The sequence below is a fragment of the Macaca thibetana genome, chromosome 14, assembly GCF_024542745.1.
Source record: "Macaca thibetana thibetana isolate TM-01 chromosome 14, ASM2454274v1, whole genome shotgun sequence".
NCBI classification, from domain to species: Eukaryota; Metazoa; Chordata; class Mammalia; order Primates; family Cercopithecidae; genus Macaca; species Macaca thibetana.
In genome coordinates, this window is record NC_065591.1 from 48,615,914 (window position 1) to 48,630,137 (window position 14,224).

At 43.8% G+C, this 14,224-nt stretch overlaps 1 protein-coding gene across 8 annotated transcripts in view; it reads left to right on the forward strand.

The window, feature by feature from the left end:
- Window positions 1-14,224, forward strand: part of PLEKHA7 (pleckstrin homology domain containing A7) — a 232,926-nt gene that overhangs the window by 167,690 nt on the left and 51,012 nt on the right. The gene's annotated exons all lie outside the window — the stretch shown is intronic.

Sequence of the window (14,224 nt, forward strand, 5' to 3'; positions counted from 1 at the left end):
AATTCGTGGTACTTCCTAGCTTTATGATCTCTTTCATGCAGCATACAGACCTCATGAAATATAAATAGAGGCATAAATAGTGACCTCCATCAAGAGGCCAGGGTATGATCAGGCTCTTCCCTCTGAAGCTCCCATAGCACTTCAGTCTGAGCATTTTTCACACTGTTTTTGTTTCCCCTTCTGTCTAATTTTCAGTATCCTAGGCTTAAAGCAGAGATCATCTTTATATCTTGGTTTTGTTTTGTTTTGTTTTGTTTTGAGACGGGGTCTCGCTTTTGTCGCCCAAGCTGGAGCGCAATGGCACGATCTTGGCTCACTGTAACCTCTGCCTCCTGGGTTAAAGCGATTCTCCTGCCTTGGCCTCCTGAGTAGCTGGGATTACAAGTGCCCACCACCGTGCCCAGCCAATTTTTTGTATTTAGTAGAGACGGGGTTTCACCATGTTGGCCAGGCTGGTCTTGAACTCCTGACTTCAAGTGATCCACCCACCTCGGTCTTCCAAAGTGCTCGGATTACAGATGTGAGTCACCATGCCCGGCCTGTCTTTATATCTCAATGCACAACATCTGACACACAGTAAGCTCTCAAATGTCTTTGAGTGAGTGAGTGAGTGAGTGAGAGATTAGACGAATGAATGAATGAAGATATTGAACAGGACAGGACCAAAGACTGCCCTAGGAGCTTCCACATGGGCCCTGAATCAGTAACAGTCAATTTTGGCTCTACTTTCTAGCATTGTCATCCAGCCTGCATTTTTCTGTTGTTTCCATACTAATGATCTGAAAGGCTCTGCCTGAGCCTGCGGGGCTCAGCTCACAGTGTGGTTGGCATCTCCCTTCTCACCGAAGGAGAAGGAAACTGGCTAGATTTGACACATCTTACTCGTAGTGCACAAGCTAGTCTCCAACAGTCACTGTTTCCTGGTCTTTATTCTTCATTCTTTTAATATACATATATGTTTACAGTATATGTGTATAGTCATTCCTTGGTATCCATGGAGGACTGGTGCCAGGAAACCCTACAGATACCAGAATACTCAGAGTCCCTTATATAAAATAGTGTATTTGCATATAACCTCCGCACATGCTTTAAATCATTTCTACATTGCAAGATTACATATAATACCTTTTTCTTTTTCTTTTTCTTTTTTTTTTTTTTTTTTTTTTTTTTGAGACGGAGTCTCGCTCTGTCGCCCAGGCTGGAGTGCAGTGGCCGGATCTCAGCTCACTGCAAGCTCCACCTCCCGGGTTCCCACCATTCTCCTGCCTCAGCCTCCCAAGTAGCTGGGACTACAGGCGCCCACCACCTCGCCCGGCTAGTTTTTTTTTTTTGTAGTTTTTAGTAGAGACGGGGTTTCACTGTGTTCGCCAGGATGGTCTCGATCTCCTGACCTTGTGATCCACCCGTCTCGGCCTCCCAAAGTGCTGGGATTACAGGCTTGAGCCACCGTGCCCGGCCCATATAATACCTAATACAATGTAAATGCTATGTAAATAGTTGTTATACTGTATTGTTTAGGAAATAATGACAAGAAAATAAGTCTGCATGTGTTCACTACAGACACAACCATCCTTTTTTTCCCGTCTAAATATTTTTAATTTGTGGTTGGTTGAATCCATGAATATGAAACCCTGGATACAGAAGGCCGACTATGTGTATATATATATATGTGCGTGTGTATATATATGTATACATATAGTTAAGTACATACAAATTTTTAAATGTATATTGTATATATAACTATATAATGAATGAAAACATTCTTAGTATAAAAATGCAAAAACTAAAGACAAAGATATCCCAAATCACCTTCCGAAGGTAATCTCTATAATCAGGTTAATTGACTTTTAAACTATTTTCTATGCATTTATATACGTATATGCACTTATATGTAAGTTTCTCTTGTGCTTTCTGAAAGCATGAATAATGACGTCTTAAAGATCACTAAATATCAGTATATATGAATCACTTTTAATTTTTACTCATATGGTATTTCAGTGTAGATGTACTGTAGTGTAGTTTTAAAACCTGTATTTAAAATTTCTGTATTAACCTTCTACAAGCCTCTGCATGTGTGAGTCTTTCAGATTGCTGGGTAAAAGTATAACACGTTTTTAATTTTAACCAATACCACTAAATTGCCCTTTAAAGAAAAATGTGTGGCCGGGCGCGGCAGCTCACGCCTGTAATCCCAGCATTTTGGGAGGCCGAGGTGGACGGATCATGAGGTCGGGAGATTGAGACCATCCTGGCTAACACACTGAAACCCTGTCTCTACTGAAAATACCAAAAATTAGCAGAGTGTGGTAGTGGGCACCTATAGTCCCAGCTACTCGGAGGCTGAGGCAGGAGAATGGCATGAACCCGGGAGGCGGAGCTTGCAGTAAGCAGAGATTGCGGGCCACCGCACTCCAGCCTGGGCGACAGAGCAACACTCTGTCTCAAAAAAAAAAAAAAAAAAAAAAAAAGGCTGTGTATTCCATTAGTGAGTGTGTCATTTCCCCATATCTTTGCCAATAGTTGATATTATGTCTTTTAATTTTACTGGCCTGATACATAAATAGTATCTGATTATCTTAATTTAATGTATATTTCCATGACGGTGAAGATCTTTTATATTTCCACTTTTTTTTTTTTTTTAAAAGACACGGAGTCTCACTCTATCACTCACTGCTCGAGTGCAGTGGTATGATCATAGCTCACTGCAGCCTTGAACTCCTGGGCTCAAGCAGTCCTCTCACGTCAGCCTCCCTAGCAGCTGGGACCTCAGCTGTGGGCCACCACATCATGCCTGGCTAATTTTAAAAGATTTTTTAGAGACAGGCTTACTATGTTGCCCTGTCTGGTCTTGAATTCCTTGCCTCAAGCAATCCTCCTAGCTCAGCCTCCTGAGTAGCTGAGATGACAGTCACCAGCCACCATGCCCAGCTCAATGGCCACGTGTATTTCCTATTAAGTGCATTTCCTGTACCTATCCTCTGCCCATTTTTCTACTCAGTTGTTTGCCTTTTCTTGCTGCCTCCTTTCCTGTGTGCTCTGAAATCTGCCAAGGTTAGCAGTGCTGCTTAGCCTCTTGCAGAGGTTGATGATAGGCTATGGAATTTGTTTTTCCTCTTCTTTCAAAATCAGAATGCTGTTTGCCAGTTTCTAATATTCTGGCCTTTTCCCCCTTCCCTTTGATTCCTTAGAGATCACCCAATAGGTTTCTCGAGCCCAAATTCCCTTATGTCACTGGGGCACCACCGATAGCTGGGCCTGGAGCTCAACTACAGGAGAGTAGGGCTTCCTGTTCTTCCTCCCCATCATGGACTTTCAGGCTCTCTTAACCAGGTTTGTTCTCTTTTTCCTGGTGAAGATCATTCTTCTTAATGAAGATGTGGAATTAAACCCAGAAGCTGGAGAATTCTGCCTTCTCTGTTTATGCTGGGTCTTCTTCCCTAAGTAGAGACACCTACATCTGTTTTTTAAAACCCTCCTTTATTTTAATAAATAGAAATTTTGTTTCTGTTTTGTTTTACTTTAAATAAACAAACAACTCCTTCTAGACTTTGCTTTTTCTGCCATTGTTCATGTGGCCCCATTCCACTATGGATTTGTGCCCCACTTTCCATTTCTGGTACATGTCCTTTTATAATTTGAGCTCCAAGAGTTCCCTGTGTTATTACACTAAAGATGGCAAAATGGGTTTCTTCTTGTGTCCCAACTTTGTTCAATTAATTGTGGCTGACTAGGATGCTAGGTAGGAGAGAATTTGAGAATGAGATTGAACTTTATAGGAAAAAAGTACATGACTGATAAATGACGTCTGGCTAGAACCCTTGAGGATTAATCTAGATAGCTGAGATTTGGGTATTTTTTAGCATCAGGTTTTGGTGCTGGAAAGGCTCCTCCCCTTTCCCTAGTCTCAGGAAATTGTATCATCCCTAATTTTTCTCTGACTTTGAGATGTATTCTTATTATGTTCTTAATAAACTCTTAAAACTTCATGATCATGTTTGCCCAAGGTTTTGTCCCTTTAAAAATAAAAAACACAAGGCCGGGTGTGGTGGCTCACTCCTGTAATCCCAGCACTTTGGGAGGCCGAGGCAGGCAGATCACGAGGTCAGGAGATCAAGACCACCCTGGCTAACGCAGTGAAGCCCCGTCTCTACTAAAAATACAAAAAATTAGCCGGGCATGGTAGCGGGCACCTGTAGTCCCAGCTACTCGGGAGGCTGAGGCAGGAGAATGGCGTGAACCCGGGAGGCAGAGCTTGCAGTGAGCCGAGATGGAGCCACTGCACTCCAGCCTGGGCGACAGAGCGATACTCTGTCTCAAAAAAACAAAACAAAACAAAAACCACACAGGCCAGTACAGTGGCTCGTGCCTGTAATCCTAGCACTTTTGGAGGCCAAGGCAGGCAGACCACTTGAGGTCAGGAGTTCAAGACCAGCCTGGCCAACATGGTGAAACTCCGTCTCTACTAAAAATACAAAAATTAGCCGGGCATGGTGGCAGGTTCCTGTAATCCAGCTACTCAGGAGGCTGAGGCAGGAGAATCGCTTGAACTCAGGAGGCAGAGGTTTCAGTGAGCCGAGTTCATGCCATTGCATTCCAGCCTGGGCAACAGAGTGAGACTTTGTCTCAAACAAAACAAAACGAAAAACAGAAAAAACAAAAACAAAAACAAAAAAAAGCCCAAGAAACTAAAACAAAATAAAAAACACAAGTTTTTCCAATAAAGACATAATAACATTTCTCCATAAGTTTCTGAGAGCTGAAATTGTCAGCCAAGCAAATACAGACTTACTGAATGTTCTATTTTTCCAGAATAAGATATTCAGACATTTGGTTGGTTAAAATTATTCATCAGGCAGACTAAATCTTGCCTGTCTTCCAGTTTGGTGTTTGGCCTTGGAAAAGCTCCATAAGTGGGTGGCCCCAACAGTAGCATTTCATTTGCTCCCTCTGTGATTCTCACCCAGAGGCTTCTCTCTTTACTCATACAAGCAGATGCTTCCTTTATTAGTGGTGGTATGTATTAAGACTGTTGATTGCAGATGACAGAAAATACAGAGAAATTTACCTTTAAAAGGGGGGAATTCATTGGTTCATATCACTGAAAAGCTCAAGATAGATCTGGCTTTAGAAACAATGGGGTTGAAGGCTCAGACAACATCACTAGAAGTCATATTCTCAGAGTCTGGGCTCTTCCCGCCTGTGTGTTGAATTCAGTCTTGAGCTCCATGAGGAGGTCCCTGGCACATCTAGGGCCTGGTGGCAAGATAGCTGCAGTGGTCCCAAACTCATGTCATCAAAGTTAAAATCCAGTAGGAAAGAGCCAGAGTCTGGTCCAGAAGCTCTGAGATTCATACTGATTAGACAGGTTTAGTTTGCATTTGTGTCCCCAACCGTCTCCCGTGGCCAGGGACAACATCATGCTGATAGCGGAGGCCTGAAACACATGCTTCACTTCTGAGAACCAGGGGTGGAACCATATCCAGGCCGTGAGGACTAAGAGCGAGGTGGTGTGGGTTCCCAAGGAAGTGTTAAGACTCCGTGGGCAGAGAACCATGGGCAGAAATGGCTTACTGGGACATGGTAAAGAGGGCATCAATAATCAATGTCCAGGCTGGCTGATTTATCCCTCACTTCCTACTATACCTATTTCTTTTGCCTTAAGAATCTCTTCCCAGTGCTTAGTCTCTGAAATCGGATAGACCTGGGTTCAGATCCCTGCTCTACTACTTTCTGGCAGTGTCATCTTGTGCAAATTATGCATGCTTTTGAAACCTTGATTTTTCTTAATTCATAGGCTTGCTACAAGGATTAAATTAAATGTATCAAGTGCTTGCTTAGTCCAGTGCCTGAGACATAGTAGGTGCTCCCTATCAGCTATATTAACTTCCATAGGATTTGCCTTGACAGTATTTTCAGCCGTTTTCTCTTTACCTCCTTCCAGTTTCATCATTAATTCCTAGATCTCAATGATGGGTCTCCTATGAACAAACTGCACTCTCTTCCCTGCCAGGATATACTCATCTCCTAGCAGTGTGAGTTGTTCAACAGTTCAGGGTCCTTAAAGCCCCATCCCTAAGTCCTATCTGTCTTCAGCTCCCACTTCCCCCAGCCTCTTCCTATTCTTCTGGCCCAGGAGCAGAGCTAAAAGCCTCACTGCAACTCTGACATTTTTATTTGAGACAAAGTCTCACTCTGTCACCAGGCTGGAGTGCAGTGGCATGATCTTGGCTCACTGCAACCTCTGCCTCCCAGGCTCAAGTGAACCTCCCACCTCAGCCTCCCAAATAGCTAGGACTACAGGCATGTGCCACTGTGCCTGGCTCATTTTTTGTATTTTTTGTAGAGATGGGGTTTCACCATGATGCCTAGGCTGGCCTGGAACTCCTGGGCTCAAGTGATCCACCTACCTCAGCCTCCCAAAGTGTTAGGATTACAGGAGTAAGCCACAGCACCTAACCTGCACCTCTGACTTTTTGTTCTCTTGTTTGTTACACAGGCTTCAGAACTCCATGATAGACATGAATTCCAGTATTTTTGAGATCCCACACCACATGCTGTGAGGGACACCCTGCGCTACTGGCAGGGCCTACTCTCTACCCCTGCCAGTCATCTTCTGCCCCACGTCCATATTCTTCCACTGGCCATGCTGTGGACTCTGGTTTTTGATTCTCTACAACCTTTTTGAAATCTGCCTTACCAACTTCCCCCATAATAGTCCCTTTTCTATCTTGTCTAAGGATGTTTTTTCCTCTGTAATAAGCTAAAGCACTAAGTAAGGAGGCTATTTGCAGCTCACAAAACTGACAAGTGACCCACCCAGGCAGGAGGGCATATCAGAAACAACTCATCTTTTTTCTCAATTTCCTAACCTCTGTGTTCTCTGGAGTAGCTGCAGTCCTGTCTTGGGACTAAAGAAACTTACAGTAGAGTCACCTTTAGAATAAAGTCCAATTTCCTTAGTCGTTGGAAACTCTGCATGGACCTGGTCCCTACAGAGACCTTTGGTTCATCTCCTGCCATTTCCCATTCTCTGTGGCATGCTGAACTTCTTTCAGCAACTTGAATTGGTGCATTTGTTCATGCATTCATCCATTTAGTCTTTTATTCTGTAAATATTTATTAAGGGTGGCCAGGTGTGGTGTCTCATGCCTGTAATCCCAGCACTTTGGGAGTCCTAGGCAGGTGGATCACCTGAAGTCAGGGGTTTGAGACCAGCCTGGCCAACATGGCAAAACTCTCTCTCTACTAAAAATACAAAAATTAGCTTGGTGGCACATGCCTGTAATCCCACCTACTCAGGAGGCTGAGGCAGGAGAATCACTTGAATCTGGGAGGAGGAGGTTGTAGTGAGCTGAAACCACACCACTGCACTCCAGCCTGGGTGATACAGCAAGACTCCATCTCAAAAAAAAAAAAAAAAGTTTATTTTATTTATTTATTTTTATTTATTTATTTTTTTTTTTGAGACGGAGTCTCGCTCTGTCGCCCAGGCTGGAGTGCAGTGGCGCAATCTCGGCTCACTGCAAGCTCCGCCTCCTGGGTTCACGCCATTCTCCGGCCTCAGCTTCCCGAGTAGCTGGGACTACAGGCGCCCGCCACTGCGCCCGGCTAATTTTTTTCTATTTTTAGTAGAGACGGGGTTTCACCATGGTCTCGATCTGCTGACCTTGTGATCCGCCCGCCTCGGGCGCTGGACGCCCGCTGGGATTACAGGCGTGAGCCACCGCGCCCAGCCAAAAAAAAGTTTATATATATATATATAGAACTCCTGAGCTCAGATGATCCACCCACTTTGGCCTCCCAAAGTGCTGGGATATATATATATATGGCATACTGTGGGTCAAACACTGTTAAAGATGCTAAGAATACAGTAGTGTTCAAAGAGAGAGAGGCAAGATGCCATGCTGCTTACATTCTGGAGGGGTGGGGCAGGAAGACAAACCATAAACAGGAAAACAAGAAATCATTAAGACAATTTGTATCAAGATCTATGCATGAAGGCAGTAAGACCGAGTGATGAATTAGGGTAGGACTAGGGCAAGGGAGTAGCCACTTTTGTTTGGGTGGTCAGGGAAGGATTCTAGATGGGGCCTGATTGATACAAGAAAGTCAGATACACAAAACTTTGAGGAAGCGTGTTCTGGGCAGAGGTGATGGCATGTACAAATGAGCGTAGAGCATGGCTGAACCAAAGTGAGCAAGGGGAGAATAGACTTATGAGGTGTGGGAGGATAGAGGTCCTTCTCATGAGGCAACCAGGATCCCTCTGGGCTTTGCTCACCCACTTTACCAGCCCTCTCACCTGCACCAGGGCAACCCCAGCATATCCTCAGGTTAGCCTAGAAGAATGATATTTCCTCCTTTCCTGACTATTCAGCGTGTCAGATGTCCCTGTTTGTAGTACACTGTCATTCCTTATTCATAGGTCTTTCATGCTAAAGTTATGCTGACCTGCTTTCTCATTGTCACCCTTACGAGAATTAAGCTCCTTGAAAATGAGAACTGCATAGGTCTCACCTGTCAGTGCCTGGCATATAATAAGTGTTCAGTTAATGCGTAGATACATGGGGGTTTGGGCTACAAATTTTCATTTGGAGCCCAAACTTTGCAGTTATCCAAAGAGCTGAAATCTCAAGAAGTTTTATCTTTCACAAATGGAGGTATAAAAAAGGAACACTTCTTCATTTTTTGAGGAAGCTTCAGCAGTTTTACAAACATACAATGCTTACACACAAAGTCAACCTTGTGATAATGCACTTTCAAGGAGTCAAATTTGCAAAAGATGTGTAAAACAAATTAGAGCTCTCTAAAAGTCTTTATACAATTTGTACCTCCAGTATTGGGAACAACGTGAAGGTGAAACACATAACGTAGCAAATTGGCCCTATGTGTGAAGGGACAGATGTTATACATGGTTTAATAATTTGGTAGGGGAGATTTCTGGTATTTTTTGCTTGCATTTTCACTTTTATGTTTTTCAAAATACTCGCTGTACTTGCATTTAGAGAATGGTTGTAGTATAGAAATGTAGTATTTGCTGTCCATTTGAAACTCTGGTTCTTGCTCAGCTGTTGCAATTAAGCGCTCTTCCCCTTTTGCAGCACCAGTGATAATTAGCTTTTAAACTTTTGTCTTTCACCATTAAGTAGCCCTGTACACTTACCATAGCTATTTTGCAAGCGAACAGTTTTACTGATCTCTTCCATTGTTCTGTAAGGAATATAGGATGAAGGAATACTTGGCTTTTCCATTACTACATCTGGCCTTTAGGATTTCAGCATTCTGGATTTTCATCATTTTGCGAGGGAACAGTTTTGCTGATCTCTTCCATTGTGCGGGAATACAGGAAGAAGGAATGATATTTGGCTTCTCCATTACCACATCTGGCTTTTAAGATTTCAACATTCTGGATTTTAATCTTTTGGGATTGTAATTTTCGACTTTAGGGATTTTGACCTTTCGTGATTATGGTGTTCAGGATTGTATCTTTCGAGATTATGATCTGCAACAGGTACATAGATGTTTGGCTGGCCAGGTGGGTAGGCAGATGAATGGATGAACAGATGAACAAAACAGTTGAGAAACCTCTACCTATAAGATGTTCCAGTGAGGATTTGGGATGGCTGGGAGTGATCAGAACATTCTCCTGGGACTCGTGTGTGGGGGATCGGGCTGCTCAGAAGTGGCCCACACATTTTGGGTTATTTGCACTGTCTTTGAGAGCTAAGTCTTTGGCCTTCCAAACTCTAATCACCATCGGCAAAGTGTAGCTGGACAGCCCCGGAGACTGGACTAGCCTCTTGGATCCTCACCAGAAGTAATTTATAGACATGTTTTCAGCCTTGCACAGGGCTTTGGAGTCGTATCAGATGAGGTTTGAGTCCTGCTTATGTCACTAGTTGGATGATCCAAGGCAAGTTGGCTAATCTCTCTGAGCATCACTTTCATTCCCTTTTTTTTTTTTTTTTTTTTTTAATGAGAGGGAGTTTGGCTTTGTCACGCAGACTGGAGTGCAATGGCATGATCTCAGCTCACTGCAACCTCCACCTCCCAGATTCAAACAATTCTCCTGCCTCAGTTTCCTGGGTGGCTGGGACTACAGATGCCTGCCACCATGCCTGGCTAATATTTTTTGTATTTTTAATAGAAATGGGGTTTCGCCGTGTTGGCCAGGCTGGTCTTGAACTCCTGAGCTCAGGTGATCCACCTACCTTGACCTCTGAAAGTAATGGGATTACAGATGTGAGTCACCATGCCCGGCCACTTTTATTACCTTTCATGAAAGAAAAATGTCTCTAGCACTGTGGGTTTGTGTGATGATAAGAAGAGGTAGTAAAGTGCTTAGCTCAGAGTTTTGCATTCAGTAAGTGCTCAGTCAGTGATGGCTGCCGCTGCCAGATTCCTGTCCTTTATTAGAGTCCATTTATTATAGGTAATCCAGTAGTTGTGTGTGCCCTCAGCCTCTCTGGGCTCAGTCCCGACCTTGCAGAATTGTTACAGGAATTACAGGTTGTCCGTAACAGATTCCTAGCACACAGTAGGACCTAGCATATGGTAGCAATAACCAAGCCCTGGCCATTAAAAAAGTGTATCTCCCAGACCGTGACTGCTGGTTTCCCTGGGGAGATGGAAAGTGAGTGAACGTGGTGTGTGCTAGAGCTTCAGGGTGGCTCAGGTTGAGCTGTGACTGGTGGCATGGCTTACCCAGGTAGAAGAAACAGAGAAGGATTCTCCAGGCAGGAATGAACAAAGTGAGGAGGGCTGGCAGGCCTGGAGTAGCTTTTTCCTTTTCTTAATCTGGTTTGTCAATCCCTACAGCTTTAAAAGGGACTTTGCCAATAGCTGCTCTACTGAGGCAGGAGGCAACCTCAGCCTAGCATTCTGGTTGTTTCATTTATTTTGCAGCCTTGCTCTTCTCTGTGGGAGGGAGGCCTGAAGGATTGTGGAGGGTGTCATCAAAGCTGTCAAGCCCTCTTGTTAATTTAGGCAGAGCACAGCATGAAAAGTAGCAGGCTATTCTCCCTCCATCTCAAGGGGGCTGCCCTATTTAACTCTGGGGAAAAGAAGAAACTAACTCCCTTCTCCATTTCTCAAATGCTAGGAACTCATTCAAAAGAGCGAGCCTGCCTTAGGGTGCTCTGCATACTTTGGGCTCCTTTCTCTTCAGTCTTTTGTACAAGTCTATTGATTATGCCCAGACTGCAGATCAGTGCTCAGGACTCAGGATCTGTTAACACAGGCTGAGCTGCTTTCCCATGGCAGGACTTCATCATCTGGCCTGGCTCAGATCCAACTCTCCAAGACTCTCAGTGGCCTGGGTTCTTGTTCTTGGGCTCCTAGTTTGGTCATTTAGGTGAGGTGAGTTGGGAGGGATCCTTTGAGTGGGATTACAACAGAAAGGCTATGTCGGTCATCAGGACTAAGGTTCTATCAAGCCCCTACAAGCTGTCATTCCTCTTCCTATCTCAGTATTTGAATGAGATTGAATGTGTGTGGGGTGTGTGCGCATTTAGCATTAAGATAGAGGGAAATATTATTCCTTATTGCCTGATGAGATAAATGATTTGGAGGCAGAATAAAATAATCAGTGCACAGTTGCTTGGTAAGATCTGTGAACATTCAAGTTCTTGTGAAGAAAAGAAATAAGAGAGAAGTATCACCAGTCTGAGGTATGTGCTCTTCCCACTTGGAAGGGAAAATAAGAATTTGCTCTAAACAGACAAATAGTATTCTGTGATATGCTAGAAATGCTGGGGCCCAACCCCAGTCAATGGTAAGAGTAGCCCCTTGTAACAGTTAGGGGTCATGTCTGGTTGCTAGAAATAGAACAACCCAATTTAGGGTGGCATAATCAAATTGGGTTTTAGTTTTCTCCCATAGCAGGAATCCAGGGGTAGTCAGTAGATTGGTACAGTGGCACTGTCATGCAGTCAGGGACATGGGCTCTTTATCTCCTTCTACCCAGCTTTTAGCATATGACTGGCGTCCTTATTTTTATCATGTTGCAGTTCAGCAAAGTCTAAATCCCAGGCAGGAAGAAGAGAGGGGTTAGCTAAGCTTGCCTTCTTATAAAGACTTTCCTGGAGGACCCCACCTAGCAATTTATGCTTATATCTTATTGGCCAAAGCTATGTTATATGATCATCCTCAGCTACAAGGGAGGTTGGAAAATGTAAGTGTTTTGCAGTGTACATTGCCACTTTGAAAAAATTGGGGCAGAGGAGGAGGGAATACCTGTTGGGTAGTAAAGACATTTGTATTTGAGGGCATACTGTGTGCCAGACACTGTGCTATGCTGTTTCTCTGCATTGTCTCCATTAATCCTCACAACAGCCCAAGGAGACACTGTTATCCCATTTTACAGATGGAGAACTTGAGACTAGAGATGTCCCTTGCCCAAGGTCACACAGTTTATGTGTGGTGGAACCAGTTCTTGAATCTAGGTCCAACTGGTTCTAAAATCTGTGCCTGCTGTTATTTTCAAAAAGTGACACATATGGCCAAAATGGTCACTGAGTGTCAGGAATTTCCTGTGTTCTTGAACAGTGACTGGTTTCAGATGTTCATGATCATAGCATGACCTGCATGGGAACAGCAGCCCATCTGGAAAGGCTTGTGTTGTCTTAGCTAAACATCTATGCTCTGCATGGCCAAGCTGCCTGAGTAATACAGTCATTGACAGCCGAGGGGTGCTTCATTCTTTCCCATCATTGTGCTAAATCGAGCATTGCAGATCTGTTTTGTGACAAGTGTCCTGACTTGAGAAGTCATGTGTTAAATTGTTGGGAATGCAAAGAGACAGGGAGAATACCAAAAAACTTGTTTTACCTTAAATTCCATAACTTAGTAAGTTAAATGTTTAGGTCCGGTAAGGTGGGGGAGTAGGGAATATTACTTTCACCTTTCTTACCTGCATCCAGAGCAGGAACATTTTGTGCACAAAGGCACATCTTATGTAAGTCCCGGGAGCCGTGGGAATAAGGAACTGTTCATAACCCCAAAGTCTTCAGGGCTAGAAAACTGCCCAGTGGCAAACTGACTACCATTCGCTTAGCCGCCCTCTAAAGCTTTGTTTTGCAATAAATGCTGGTATTAATCTAAAGAAAATGATTTATCATCCTCTGTCAAATTTATTTCCAGGAAGCACTGGCATATATGGGAGTGTATATACTCATGTACAGTCATAGTAAGGACTAAGACTTATGGTTAAATTAGCTCCAAGGTTAGAGAAGACTAACAGACTCCATGATTTGAGGGTCAGGTGTTTATGGGAACAGTATTCAATGTGGTTACCATAATTAAATTGGGCTTCAGGGTTGTCTGGCTTTGAAGGCAAAGGCTATTTTCTGTACTACTTTCTTATACTCCCAGGTGCCTGTCCCAATGGGGTCTGTATAGGTGCTCGGTAAATACATGGTGATTGGTTAGGGAAGGAAGAAAAATCCATGTTACCATTGGTTGGGCTGAGACATTGTGCCCACAATCTTTGGGTTCCAGAGTTGAAGAATCCTTCATTTCCTCTCAATTCTAATATCATACCCATAGGTGGCATATTTGTTTCACTATCTGGCTCTTATGACAAGGTGCTCTTTATCTTTGGGGTGTGAATAACAAGGAGATACAATTACCTGGGTATCACAATTGGAATAACCACTTAGAAATATCAGAGCAAGTGTAACCAAAGCAGCATGCCAGATTCTAAAGCTTCAGCAACTTGGCCAGAGTGTGATCCAGAGGGCAGCCAGAGCCTTCATCATCTCTGAAGTAGCCTCAGCACATCCTCTGTGGGTGGTTTCCTGGATGTAAGAAAGAATAAAGAAGATAGGCCTGGCACAGTGGTTCATGCCTGTAATCCCAGCACTTCTGGAGGCTGAGTTGGGATGATTGCTTGAGCTCAGGATTTCGAGACCAGCCCGGGCAACAAGAAAGGCCTTGTCTCTACAAAAGAAAAAAAAACTAAAAATTAGCCAGACGTGGTGGCAGGAGCCCGTGGTACCAGTTACGCAGGAGTCAGAGGTGGAAGGATCACTTGATCCTCGGAGGTTGAGGCTGTGGTGAGCTCTGTTCATGCTAGTGCATTCCAGCCTTGGTGACATAGTGAGACCCTGTATCAAAAAAAGAAAAAGAAGATAATGGCCAACTTAGGCAACTCGAGGACTGTTGGTTCAGGTTACACTAATCTAGTTATGGAGGATTAAAGGGAGAAAGGAAAGACAAAGCTAAA